General features: G+C 35.0%; 1 protein-coding gene across 9 annotated transcripts in view; it reads left to right on the top strand.

Annotated features, from left to right (window-relative positions):
• The window catches only part of ZMYND11 (zinc finger MYND-type containing 11), a 122,511-nt gene that overhangs the window by 21,533 nt on the left and 88,166 nt on the right, over positions 1-12,812 (top strand). The window contains exon 1 of one of the 9 annotated variants that reach the window (XM_087420889.1): positions 8,686-8,853. The exons of the other annotated variants lie outside the window; for them this stretch is intronic. The gene's annotated coding sequence lies outside the window, so the exon portion shown is untranslated. Of the gene's footprint in view, positions 1-8,685; positions 8,854-12,812 lie in introns of those variants that run through there. 9 annotated transcript variants of the gene reach the window in all.

The following is a 12,812-nucleotide window of genomic DNA, read 5'->3' as shown; positions in this document are numbered from 1 at the left end:
CCCTCCCCTCCTGTCTCCCCCGCCCCTTCCCTCTTACCCTTTGCCCCTTCCTTCTGCCTCCCTTCCTTCTTCCTTCTTCACCTTAGTGGAGTCAGGTTTGCTCTTCCTGGTTGTAGATGGCCACAGCTGAAATTCATATCCAGGATATTTTATTTCCTTTCCTGGCTAATAGCAATTGGGGAAGATTTTTTGTGAGTATCATCAGGAATGGTTTGGGTTCTGACTGTGGCTTATGAAAATGGTGGAGGTAAGGATTTGTGATAGAGAGATAGGAATGAGAGGACTATTTCAGGTTTTGTTCTGAACACGGCCGTTGATTTTTATGCAAAGTGAGAGTAAACATAGAGCATAAAGATGATTGTGACTACTCCCTTGACTCTGCAGACTCAGGTAAGAATATTAAGAATTGGTTTTGAATGTGTTTGGCTGAGGACAGTTCTGCAAATACAGTGTTTATCACAGTCATTTTTAGGACTTGACTGGTGTTGACATTTCAATGCAGCCAGCCCTTCTTTCCTCACGCTGCCCTCAGGATAAGTTGCCCTCTGTGGCTCCCTTGTGTGGCCCCTGCTTACAGCTCTGTCCACCAGCACCAGCCGTAAGCACCTTGAGGGCTCGGCTGTGCCTGGCACAAGCATCTGTATTTCCAGTGTCTAGCCTAGTGCCCAGAGGTGTGCAGTAAGTGATTGTGACCAAATGAATGTGGATGAAAGGTGTAAGTAAAATAATAACAGTGGTATAAAGCCTTGGCTAATGGACTAAATTAAAGCTAAACTTAGTAGGACACACAAATTCTGACATTATCCTGGCACTGACACAGTTTAGTGTTTGATGTATTTTTTATCAATATAAACAGAATTTATATAGACTCTACATTAGTTGCCCATCAGAATTTCTCATTTCCTGTCAGAATCCTTTGTAAAGTTAAAAAAATACAAATATCCAGACTCCATCCCCACGGTCTTGGGCAGGACATGTCATTTAAAAGGAGTCTTAGATTCTATATGTATTTATCTTTATGGCTAAGTATTCTTATTATTTCTCTTATAAGTGGACTGTTAAGTATATCAAATTCCATGAGGCATAAAATCAGGAAAAATATTTGACTTGCTGCTTCTTACATGTTTTCTGCAAAGATCGTGTGCTCCTTTTCAAATTGTGGGTAAATCTCATTGCAGTTCTGGAGGTGCCTTGTTGGCTGTTGTTGGATGATGCATCTGCCCAAACTTGGATCATGATTTTGCTAGTAATGAAGACTAATTAAATGTCATAAAAGTTATACTATTTTAAAATAGGATTCTAAAACTCAAATATAATCATCTGTACCTTTAAATTAATAAGAAAATGAGTCTACTGGGGCTGGCCCGGTGGTGCAGCAGTTAAGTATCGCACTCCGCTTTGGCGGCCTGGGGTTGGCCGGTTCGGATCCTGGGCATGGACCTACTCACCGCTCTTCAAGCCGTGCTGAGGTGGCGTCCCACATAGAAGAACTAGAAGGACCTACAATTAGGATATACAACTATGTACTGGGGCTTTGGGGAGAAAAAAGAAAAAAGAGGAAGATTGGCAACAGATGTTAACTCAGGGCCAGTCTTCCTCAAAAAAAAACATGAGTCTACTGACAATAAATGATTATTGCAGAGACTACTGTGAAAGGCATTTAAAAAAACAAGAATCTATTAAAAGACTCCTTTTTTGACTAATAGACTCCTTTTTGACACCAAAACTGTTACATTAAAAATTTTTTTTTATTAAAATACACACAAAATTTACCATCTTAACCATTTTAGAATGTATACTTCAGTGGTGTTCAATACATTCGCACTGTTGTACAGCCGTAAACATCATCCATCTCCATAACTCATTTTATCTTCTAAAACAGAAACTCTATACCTATTTAACAATAACTCCCCATTCTCTCCTCCTCCCCAATCCCTGGCAACAACTATTCTACTTTGCTTCTATGATTTTTGCTACTCTTAAGTACCTCATATAAGTAGAACCATGCAGTGTTCGTCTTTTTGTGACTGGCTGATTTCTCTTAATGTCCTCAAGGTTCACTCATGTTGTAGCATATTGCAGAATTTCCTTCCTTTTTAAGGCTGAATAATATTCCATTGCATGTTTATACCACATTTTGCTTATCCATTCATCCATCGACGGACACCTGGGTTGCTTACCTGTTTTAGCTATTGTGAATAATGCAGCTATGAATGTGGGTGTACAAATATCTCTTTGAGACCCTGCTTTCAATTCTTTTGGGTGTATACCCAGAAGGGAAATTGCTGGATCATATGATAATTCTATTTTTAATTTTTGAGGAACTACTATACTGTTTTCCACAGCAGCTGTACTATCTAACATTATCACCAGCAGTGCCCAAGAGTTCCAGATTCTCCACATCCTCACCAACATATGTTTTCCGTTTTTTTTTTTTTTTGGTAGTAGCCATCCATATGGGTGTGAGTTGGTATCTCATTGTAGTTTTTTTTTTTCCTTTTTCTTTTTTGCTGAGGAAGATTTGCCTTCAGCTAACATCTGTTGCCAGTCTTCCTCTATTTTGTATGTGGGTTGCTGCCACAACATGGCTGACGAGTGGTATACGTCCATGCCTAGGATCCCAACCAGTGAACCTGGGTGGCTGAAGTGGGGTGTGCCGAAATTAGTCACTATGATGTGGGCTAGCCCCCTCATTGTAGTTTTGATTTGCATGTTCCTAATAACTCCATTGCATTTTTAAGTGATAGTCTGTTAAATTAATTGGTCCATTTATAGATCTAGCAATCATATGCCAGAAATTAAGTGCAATGTGTACATTTTGAAGCCTTCACTTTCCTTTTAGGCATGGATTCAGGTCTTAGAACATGAAGCCAAAAGATTAAATGAACCCAAAGCACCTTAGTGTGAGGTTTTCCATGTAAGAGCTGTGTGGTGTGCAGATCCAAGTTTCTGGAGGCTCCTGCCGTCATCACTTGGCACCTTGCTCTGAGCCCACATCTCCCTTCTTTGTGGTGCATTTCGGTTTTACTGAGTAGAGAAAGGGAAGCACCACTTAAAGGGTACATGCACTATTATGTTAATTCAAAAATTTCTTGAAAGTGGAGTTTTGGATTCCACTTGAAGTAGTATAAAATACAAAGATAGGTGGAGGACAAACGAGTCGATTTGTCTTTGCCATTCCATAGCTGCCCTCACTGTGGAGACTATTTTACCCTCTTTCTTTAGGCACGTATTTCCATGGAATGTGTCGGGTAGATAGCAATTCTGTTTGTAAAAAGCTCAGACAGTCTGGGTTAGCTTTAAAGCCAGTAAGATATACACACTTACGCTTTTATTTGTGTATGATTCAGTGTCTTTTTCTTTTATTTTAACATATGTTGTAAATAGATTTCTAATCGACAAATATACAATCTAGATGAAATGATTTAGCACTATTAATGTAAATTTTTAAGGCATTTTGCAAGGAATACAGAACTACCAATAGCTCTTAAAGGTTTATAAGGCCCAGTTTCTTTCCTGCAGAGTTATGTGCAAAGTGCTGTGCATAGAACTATTTCTGATCTACTTAAATAACAGATGTTTTCAATGGATTAAATATAGATAAGGATATTAATTGTTTACATTGTGTGATACTTTCTCCCTCTTTTAAAAACTTTTAGATTGAAGAATAACATCCATATAGGAAAGTGAACACGTCCACATTATCATAATGTATGGCTCAATGAATGATCACTAAATAAATATACTCATGTAATCACAATCCAGGTCAAGACGACTCTTAACAGCATTGCGGAATGTGCCCCAACCCAGATAGTGGGATAGTTCCCTAGTCTGTTCATTTCTGTGGTCTTAGAACTTCTCTGATGTTCAGTTATTTTTGAACTGTATGTTTGGTATCATGTATTATTTTGTGAGTGGCTTTAGGGAGAATCATCTACATATACTGCATTTAGCTAGTTCATTCAGTTTCACTGTTATGTAGTTTTTTGTTTTTGTTTTTGTTTTTGTTTTTAGTGAGGAAGAGTGGCCCTGTGCCAACATCTGATGCCAATCCTCCTCTTTTTGCTTGAGGAAGATTGTCCCTGAGCTAATATCTGTGCCCATCTTCCTCTACTTTATATGTAGGACGCTGCCACAACATGGCTTGACGAGCAGTGTGTAGGTCCGCACCCAGGATCCGAACCTGCGAACCCCAGGCCGCTGAAGCAGAGTGCGCAAACTTAACTGTTATGCCACTGGGCTGGCCCTGTTATGTAGTTTTTATTATGTTTCATGGTATGACTAAACCACAATAAATTTATCCAGTCTACTGATAGTGAACGTAGCGTTGCTTCCAATTGTGGGTAATTACGAATACTGCTTCTTTGAAATTCTTGTACCTGTCTTCTGGTACCAGGTACATGCATTTCTGTTGAGTATATATACCTAGGAGCAGAACCTTCAACTTTTATAATTCCAAACTGTTTTCCAAAGCAGTGTACCAATTTACATTTCAATAGCAGGGTATGAGAGTTCCCTTTGCTCACGTCTTGCTTGTTCTTGGTATTGTCTATAAATTTTTACTGTCCTAATGATATGTCTTTATAAACAAATTCTTAGTTTTAATGTAGTTCTATTTAGCAGTTTAGTGTTTGTATGTATCCTGTGTAAGAAGAACTCTTTTCCTATTTCAAGATCATGAAGATAGTCTGCAATTATCTTCTCTTCTAGAAGCTTATATGTTTATATCTATAATCTACGGAGAGTTCATTTTGTTGTGTGTGGTTAAGAGTTGTCTGATTTTTTTTCCCCCATATGGATATCTGATTGAGCCAGCATTATTTATGGAACTATTGCTCTGCAGTACCATCTTTGTCACATAAATCAAGTGTCCATATATGCGTGGGTCTGTGTCTGGATTCTCTATTCCTTTCCATGAATTTATATGACTGTTTTTGTCCCTATTTGACACTGTCTCAATTACTGTAGCTTTACAATAAATCTTGATTTATGTTATCAGATCTTCCAATTATATCTTCTTTGTTACTGTCTTATTTGTTACTTATTTGTTGTTTATATCTTATTTGTTAGTGGCTATTCTTGGCCATTTACATTTCCATATAAATTTCAGAATGAGATTGTTAATTTTCACACTAAAAATTCCTCTGGAGTATTGATTGGAGTTTCACTGAATTTGTAAATCATTTTGGGAAAGAATTAACAATTTTTACAGTATTAATCTTTTAATCTGTGAATATGATGTATCCGTTGGTCATTTTTACTTTTTCTCAATAATGTTTTATGGCTTTCTGGAGAGAGATCTTGAGTATTTTTTGTTAGATTTATTCCTAGATCTGACTTTTTTGGGTGACATTGTAAATAATATCTTAAAATTTTTTTTCATTTACTCATTGTTTTTTACTAGTATATAGAAATAAGTAATTTTTTGTATAGACCTTCTGTCCACTAATGTTATTGAAGTCACTTATTAATTTTAGTTATTCATCTGTAGGTGTGTTTTGGAATTTTCTGTAGATAGAAACATGTTATCTCTGAATAATGACAGTTTTAATTCTTCTTTTCCAATCTGTATATATCTTATTTCTTTTTCTTGCCTTATTGCACTGATGAGGTCCTCCGGTACAGTGTTGAATATGGTGAGTATGGGTATCTTAGCTCATTCTCATTTGCAGAGAGAAAGCTTTGAACATTTCATTGAGTATGATTTTTCTGCTGTTGGTTTTATATGGCTACCCTTTTTCGGATTAAGGAGTTTCCCATCTATTTCTGTTTTGCTTTGAGTTTTTGTTATGAATGGATGAAGAATTTTATCCAGTGTTTTTCTGCATTATTGAGCTGATTATATGATTGTTTTCCTTTATTCCATTAATAGGTGAATTGCTAGGAATGTAACAAACTTGGTCAAGCTGTATTTTTCTTTATGTATTGCTGGATTTGATTTGCTAGTATTTGTTTAGTATTTTTGCATTCATGATCATGAATGAGATAGGCGTACAACTTTGTTTTCTCCCAATGTCCTTTGTCAGGTTTTGATATCAAGGTCATTTGTCAGGTTATGACATATTTCCTCTTTTTCTGTTCTCAGAAAGAGTTTCTGTAAGATTAGTGTTTTTTCTTCTTGAAATGTTTGGTAGAATCTAAGGTGAAGCAATCTGGTTCTGGAGTTTGTGGGAAAATTGTAAATTATCGATCCAACCTCTTTAGTAGTTATAGACTTATTCAGGTTTTCTATTTCTTCTTGTGTCTGTTTTGATAGTCGTCTGATAGTTTCACCAGGGGTTTATCAATTTTGTTTGTCTTTTCAAAGAATCAACTTTTCTTTTTATTGAATCTCTCTTTTGTATGTTTCCTAGTTCTTTGATTTCTGTTCATTATATATATGTGTCTATATACATATATATGAAATTTCCTTCTTTCTGTTTTTTTTGGTTTAATTTTTCATTTTATAATTTCTTGAGATAGATGCTTAGATCATTGCTTTTCATCCTCTCCCTGCTTTTCTTCTATATGCATTTAAGGTTATAAATTTTCTTTTAAGTACATTTCAGAACTTTTGATAATTAGTATTTCCATTTTCATTACTTTCATTATATTTCCTGATTTTTATTGTGATTTTTTTCATTGACCCATATGTTATCCAGAAGAATGTTTTTTAGCTTCCAAAAACTTAGGAATGTTTTTGGTTATCTTTTGTTACTGATATCTTTTTCAGTTCTAACGTGGGCAGAGAGCAGAATGTATAATTTCAATCCTTTGAAATTTGTTGAGACTTGCTATACTCAGTATGTGATCAATTGCATAAACATTCTGTGTGCATTTGAAAAGAATGTGCATTCTGTGGTTATTGGCTGCAGAGGTTTATATATATCAGTTAGTCAAGTTTGTTAAATATTTTTGTAATTCTTGTATATACTTAGTAATTTTTCCCCTTGTTTCATCAGTTGTTGAGAGAGGTATGTTAAAATCTCCTGCTATGACTGTGGATTTGTCTATTTTTCCTTTTAGTTCTGTCAGTTTTTGCTTTATATGTTTTGAGATTTAAGTACATAAAATTTAGAATATTTCCTAATTAGTTGAACCTTTTTTTTCTTACAAAGTGACCCTCTTTTTCCTTAGTAATAGTTTACGTTATTGCCCTCTTGCCAGCTTTCTTTTTGATAATAATTTGGCATGATTCTTTTTTTTTTTTACCCTTTTCTTTACAAACTTAATGTGTCCCTATATTTAAGATGTGTCTTTTGCAAAAAGCATGTAGCTAGGTTTTTGTTTTATTGTTGTTGTTTTTAATCCAGTCTCAAAATTGCTATCTTTTATTGAAGCTGCTCTGTTTAGATTTAATGTAATGACTGATGTATTTGGGTTTAAATCTATCATCATAATATATCGTTTTTATTCATCTTGCTCCTTTTTCTTTCATCTTTGTTGGTGGTGGGAGGGTGTTCATAAAGCATTTTGTATTATTCTTTATTCCACATCTAATAGCTTGGTAGTTATGCATCCTTTTACTTTTATTGATTACTCTAGAGGTAGTAACCTGTGTCCTTGATGTATCAAGGTGTCTAATACAAATTCTTTTATTCTTCCCAGATAATGCAAGGAACTTAAAACAGGCTTTTAACCCCATTTACCTCAGTCTTGACTTTAGGCAGTTGTGGTCACCTATCTAAATTCTGTATGTGTTGTACACCTAGGAGATGTTGTTGTTGTTGTATACAATTAGTATTTATTTAGATTTACCCACATGTGTACCCTTTTCATTGCTCTTCATTGCTTTTTGCAGTTTCTCAGTTTTCCTCTGGGATTCTTTTCCTTCTGCTTGAGAAACATCTTTAGTTTCTGTATTATGGGACTGCTGGTTATAAAGTTTTGGTTTATATAAACTATATGTTATTTACCTTTCATTTTTGCAGGCATGGAAATTTTTATTTGCAGTTATTTTCTCTGAGCACTTTGAAGATATTATTTCATTGTCTTCTGACTTGGGTTGTTTTGGTTGAGAAGTCAGCTTGCAGTTGTATTATTGCTCCTTTGAAGGTAATATGACTTTTCCTCTGGTAACTAAAAGTTTTCTCTTTTTCTCTTTGGTTTTAGGCAGTTTTACTGTGATGTGCCTAGGTGTAGTTGTCTTCGTATTCATCTGGTTTTGCTTTCTGGTAATGATCCTTGAATCTGTGGCTTGATGTGTTTTATCAGTTATGGAAAATTATCAGCCACTCTCTCTTTGAAAGTTAATTCTGCTCCATTCTTTCTTTTCTTTGTTTTTGGGATTGCAGTGAAATATAAGTTAAACCTTATTATCATATCCGTGTATCTCTTATGAACTTGTTTCTCCATGCTTTCTTCTGGATACTTTCTTTTGAAAATAATCTTCAGGTTTACTAATTCTCTTTTCATCTGTATCTAATCTGATGTTAAACCCATCCATTGAGTGCTCTCATTATTGTGGTTTTTTAACTCTATCCTTTCCATTTAGCTTCTTTATATTGTTTCTTGTTCTCTGCTGAAATTATCAATCTTTTCTTTTAATTTCTCAAACATATCTAGCATAGTTTTTGTTTTTGCTGAGGAAGATTCAGCCCAAACTAACATCTGCGGCCAATCTTCCTCTTTTTTTTTTGTTTGAGGAAGATTAGCCCTGAGTTAACATCTGTGCCAATCTTCCTCTATTTTGTATGTGGGTTGCCACTACAGCATGGCTGACAAGTGGTATAAGTCCACGCCGGGGATCCCAACTGGCAAACCCCGGCTGCTGAAGCGGAGCACACGGAACTTGAACCACTAGGCCACAAGGCTGGCCCTCAAGCATATTTTTAAAGTCCACGTCTAATAACTGCATCATCTAGAACTTCTCCTGTAAGTTTGTTTCTATTTTTTTTGTTTTGTTTTCTTAATTTTTGGTGATACTGCCTTGACTCTTTGTATATTTGGTTATTTTTACTTGTGTTCCATATACTATATATGAAAAATTGTAGGAGTTTTAAAAAATTGAGATTCAGGATGATGTTATCTAGAAAGGATTTATGTTTGCTTTTGACCAACAGCCAGGAGTACCAGTAATCCTAGATCACATTAATCCCATCAACAGCTGAGCTGATTTGAAGTTTAAGAATAATGGTAGTTTATTCATTTTGTAGTTAATTATATACTTTTCATTTATTACTAGGTAATTATATGTAAGGACTGAATTCTTTGCAGTTCTCTCTTACTCCTATGGTACAGCCTTTCAGTTTGTCAACTTAAAGTTTGAAGGGGTTATAATATCTCCCTCCTCCCATAGTAGGTACTCAATTCTAATTTTTTTATCCTCTTAGCCTTGTGTCTGTTGAAAGCTTTGCTCATGTTCTTAGCTGCCTCTTACAGAATTGCCAGCTGCCTATATAGGAGAAATGTGACCCCAAATCAAGGCTTGGCTCTTGATTTTCTGTTTTTCTCTATCTTAATTCTGTAAGTTTCAGCACCTTGTTAGTTCTTTTTTGCTTTCAAAAAGATATATATATCTTTTTTAGTTCAGCTTTTCAAGTTCTCATTGGCAAGTACTCTGCTATTACCAGAACCTGACATTCTGTGTAGAAATTTTTGTTTCATATTTTTAACAATTAATGAACGTGTACCTAACTAGTCATGTACAACTTGATTTTATTCAAAGCACAGTAATTACAGTGTATATTTTTATAAAGGATAGGTATAAATTACTAAGAAAAGTTCATGTATCTCAATTTTTATGGATTTCTTTTTCATAACGTCCAAATATTGTTAACTAAAATATGACTGTAACTCCACAGTTTTTATAATTTTAAGGTAAATATTATTTCTCTGATGATTTATTGCAAACACCTATCCAAAGACTAATAAAAGTCAGAGATAAACTGTGAAATGAGAAAAATGAGAAACAATATAATGAATACTTTTTATGAATCTAAATCTATTCACTTTAAAGGACTTATTTCTGGCTATATGACCATTTTACTTTCTTATTTTAAAATATTTTTTTATTTTATGAAATGATGGTAAAACCAGTGTCTTAGTCTGTTTGGGCTGCTATATCAAAATACCACAGACTGGGTGGCTTGTAAACAACAGAAATTTATTTCTCACAGTTCTGGAGGCTGCAGGTCCAATCAGGGTACAAACATGGTTGGATGAGGGCTCTCCAACAAGTTCCAGACTATTGACTTCTCCTTCTGTCTTACATAGGGGAAGTTGCAAGGGATATCTCTGGGGCTTCTTTTGTAGGGGCTCCAATCCCATCCATGAAGGCTCTGCCCTCATGACCTAATAACCTCCTAAAGGCCTCACCTCTTAATACCATCACCTTGAGCATTAGGTTTTCAACATACGAATTTTGGGGCGACACAAATGGACACCATGACCAAGTGGGCTTTATACCAGGAATGCAAGGGTGGTTTAACATAAGAAAATCCATCAATGTAATACATCACGTTAGTAGAATGAAGGGAAAAAAATATGATCATATCAGTTGGTGCAGAAAGGCATTTCACAAAATCTAATACCTTTTCAAGTTAAAAACTCTCAGAAAATTAGGGCTAGAAGGGAACTTCCTCAACGTGATAAAGGATATTTATTAAAAACCCAAGCTAATATTATAATCAAAGGCCAACCAGTGAAAGCTTTCCCCTCTAAGATCAGGAACAAGACAAAGATGCTCGCTTTAATTACTGCTATTTAATATTGTACTGTAAGTTCTAGTCAGAGCAATTAGTCAAGAAAAAGAAATAAAAGACATTCAAATTGGAAAGGAAGAAATAAAACTGTATTTGGAGATGACATGATCTTGTTTTAGAAAATCCAAAAGAATCCACAAGAAAGTTATTAGAGCTTATAAGTTCAGCAAAGTTGCAGGGTACAGGGCCAACACACAAAAATCGGTATGTTTCTATATACCAACAATGAACGATCAGAAGAGGAAATTAAGAAAGCAGTTCCATTCACATTAGCATCTAAAAAAAACAAAATACCTGGGAATAAATTTAACCAAGGAGGTGAAAGACTTGTGCACTGAAAATTAAAAAACATTGCTGAAAGAAATTAAAGACCAAAATAAATGGAAAGGCATCTTGTGTTCATGGATAGGAAGACAATATTGTCAAGATGTCAATACTACCCAAAGCAGTATAGAGATTCAGTGCAGTCCCCATGAAAATTCCAGTGGCCCCCCCCCTTTTTTTTTTGATAAATGAAACAGGTGATCTTGAAATTCATATGGAATTTCAAAGTGCCCTGGATAGCCAAAACAGTCTGGAAAAAGAAGAACAAAGTTGGAGGACTCACACTCCCCTATTTCAAAACTTGCTACAAAGCTATAATAATCAAAACTATGTGGGACTGGCATAAGGATAGACATATGGACTAATGGAATAGAATTTAGGGTTCAGGACTAAATGTACAGCTATGGTCAATTGATTTTTGACAAAGATGTCAAGTCTATTCAACTATTCTATTCAAAGAATAGTCTCTTCAAAAGATGGTGTTGGGGTAACTGGATATCCACATGTGAAAGAATGAAGTTGGGTCCCTCCCTCACCCCATGTACAAAAATTAACTCAAAATGGATCAATGACCTAAATATAAGAGCTAAAACCATAAAACTCTTAGAAGAAAACATAGGGCTTAGTCTCCATGACCTTAGATATTACATAGGATTCTTAGGTATGACACCAAAAGCAGGAGCAATAAAAAGAAAAAATAAATACATTATACTTCATCAAAACCAAAAACGTTTTTGTGCATCAAAGGACGTTATCAAGAAAGTGAAAAGACAATCTACAAAATGGTAGAAAATATTTGCAAAACTTATATCTGATAAGGGATTAATATCTAGAATATATAAAGAACTCCTACAACTCAACAACAAAAAGACAAGCCAATTTAAAAATGAGCAAAGGACTCAAATAGACATTTCTCCAAAGAAGATATACAAATAGCCAATAAACACATGTAAAGATGTTCAGCATCATTAGTCATTGGGGAAACCACAAATAAAACACTACTTCACACCTACTAAGATGGCTATAAAAACCCCAAACAAACAGAAAGTAGAAAGTGTTGGCTAGGAGGTGGAGAAATTGGAACTTGCATACATTGCTGGCAGAAAGTAAAATGGTGCAGCCACTGTGGAACATAGTTTGGTGATTCCTTAAAAGGTTAAGCATAGGATTAGTATATGGTCCAGCAATTCTACTTCGTGGTATATATCCAAAGGAATTGAAAGCAGAGACTCAGATACTTGTATGCCAGTGTTGATTGCAGTTGTTATTCACAATATCCAAAAAGTAGGAACTACCCAAGTTTCCATCAACAGATGAGTAATGCCACTGACCTATACACTTAAAAGTGGTTGGAAGGGCAAATTTTATGTTAAATATACTTCACCACACTTTTAAAAAGTTGGTATTATATACCAAAACCCATGAACTGTACACTTTGAATGGATGAAATGTGCGGTATGTGAGTTATATCTCAATAAAGCTTTATAAAAATAAAAGATTAACAGCCTTTATTTCCCCACCCCTATTTAGTTGTTTAAACAACTATTCTGTCAAATCCAGAAGTCTGGAAACACCCTTTTGCTTTACTATGATAGCTAATAAAATAACTGAAACATGGTTTTAGATAGAACTTTGATCAGTATTTTACATAGTGTGATTTTCTGTTCTTAAACGAATGTAATTTGTTTTTTAAAAAACCCACTCTAAGAAATCTACCTTAAGTGCTGTTTTGCCAGTTCTCCACATTCTGTGCTTGCCACGTATGGAAAGTGGGCAGCAACTGATTGTTTTCGAGGTTCTTGATGG

The sequence above is a fragment of the Ceratotherium simum genome, chromosome 32 (genome assembly GCF_057802395.1).
Source record: "Ceratotherium simum simum isolate JZ-2026a chromosome 32, ASM5780239v1, whole genome shotgun sequence".
In the NCBI taxonomy this organism is placed as follows: Eukaryota; Metazoa; Chordata; class Mammalia; order Perissodactyla; family Rhinocerotidae; genus Ceratotherium; species Ceratotherium simum.
Note: the sequence above shows the minus strand (reverse complement) of the source record. Positions and strands in the feature narration are given on the sequence as shown.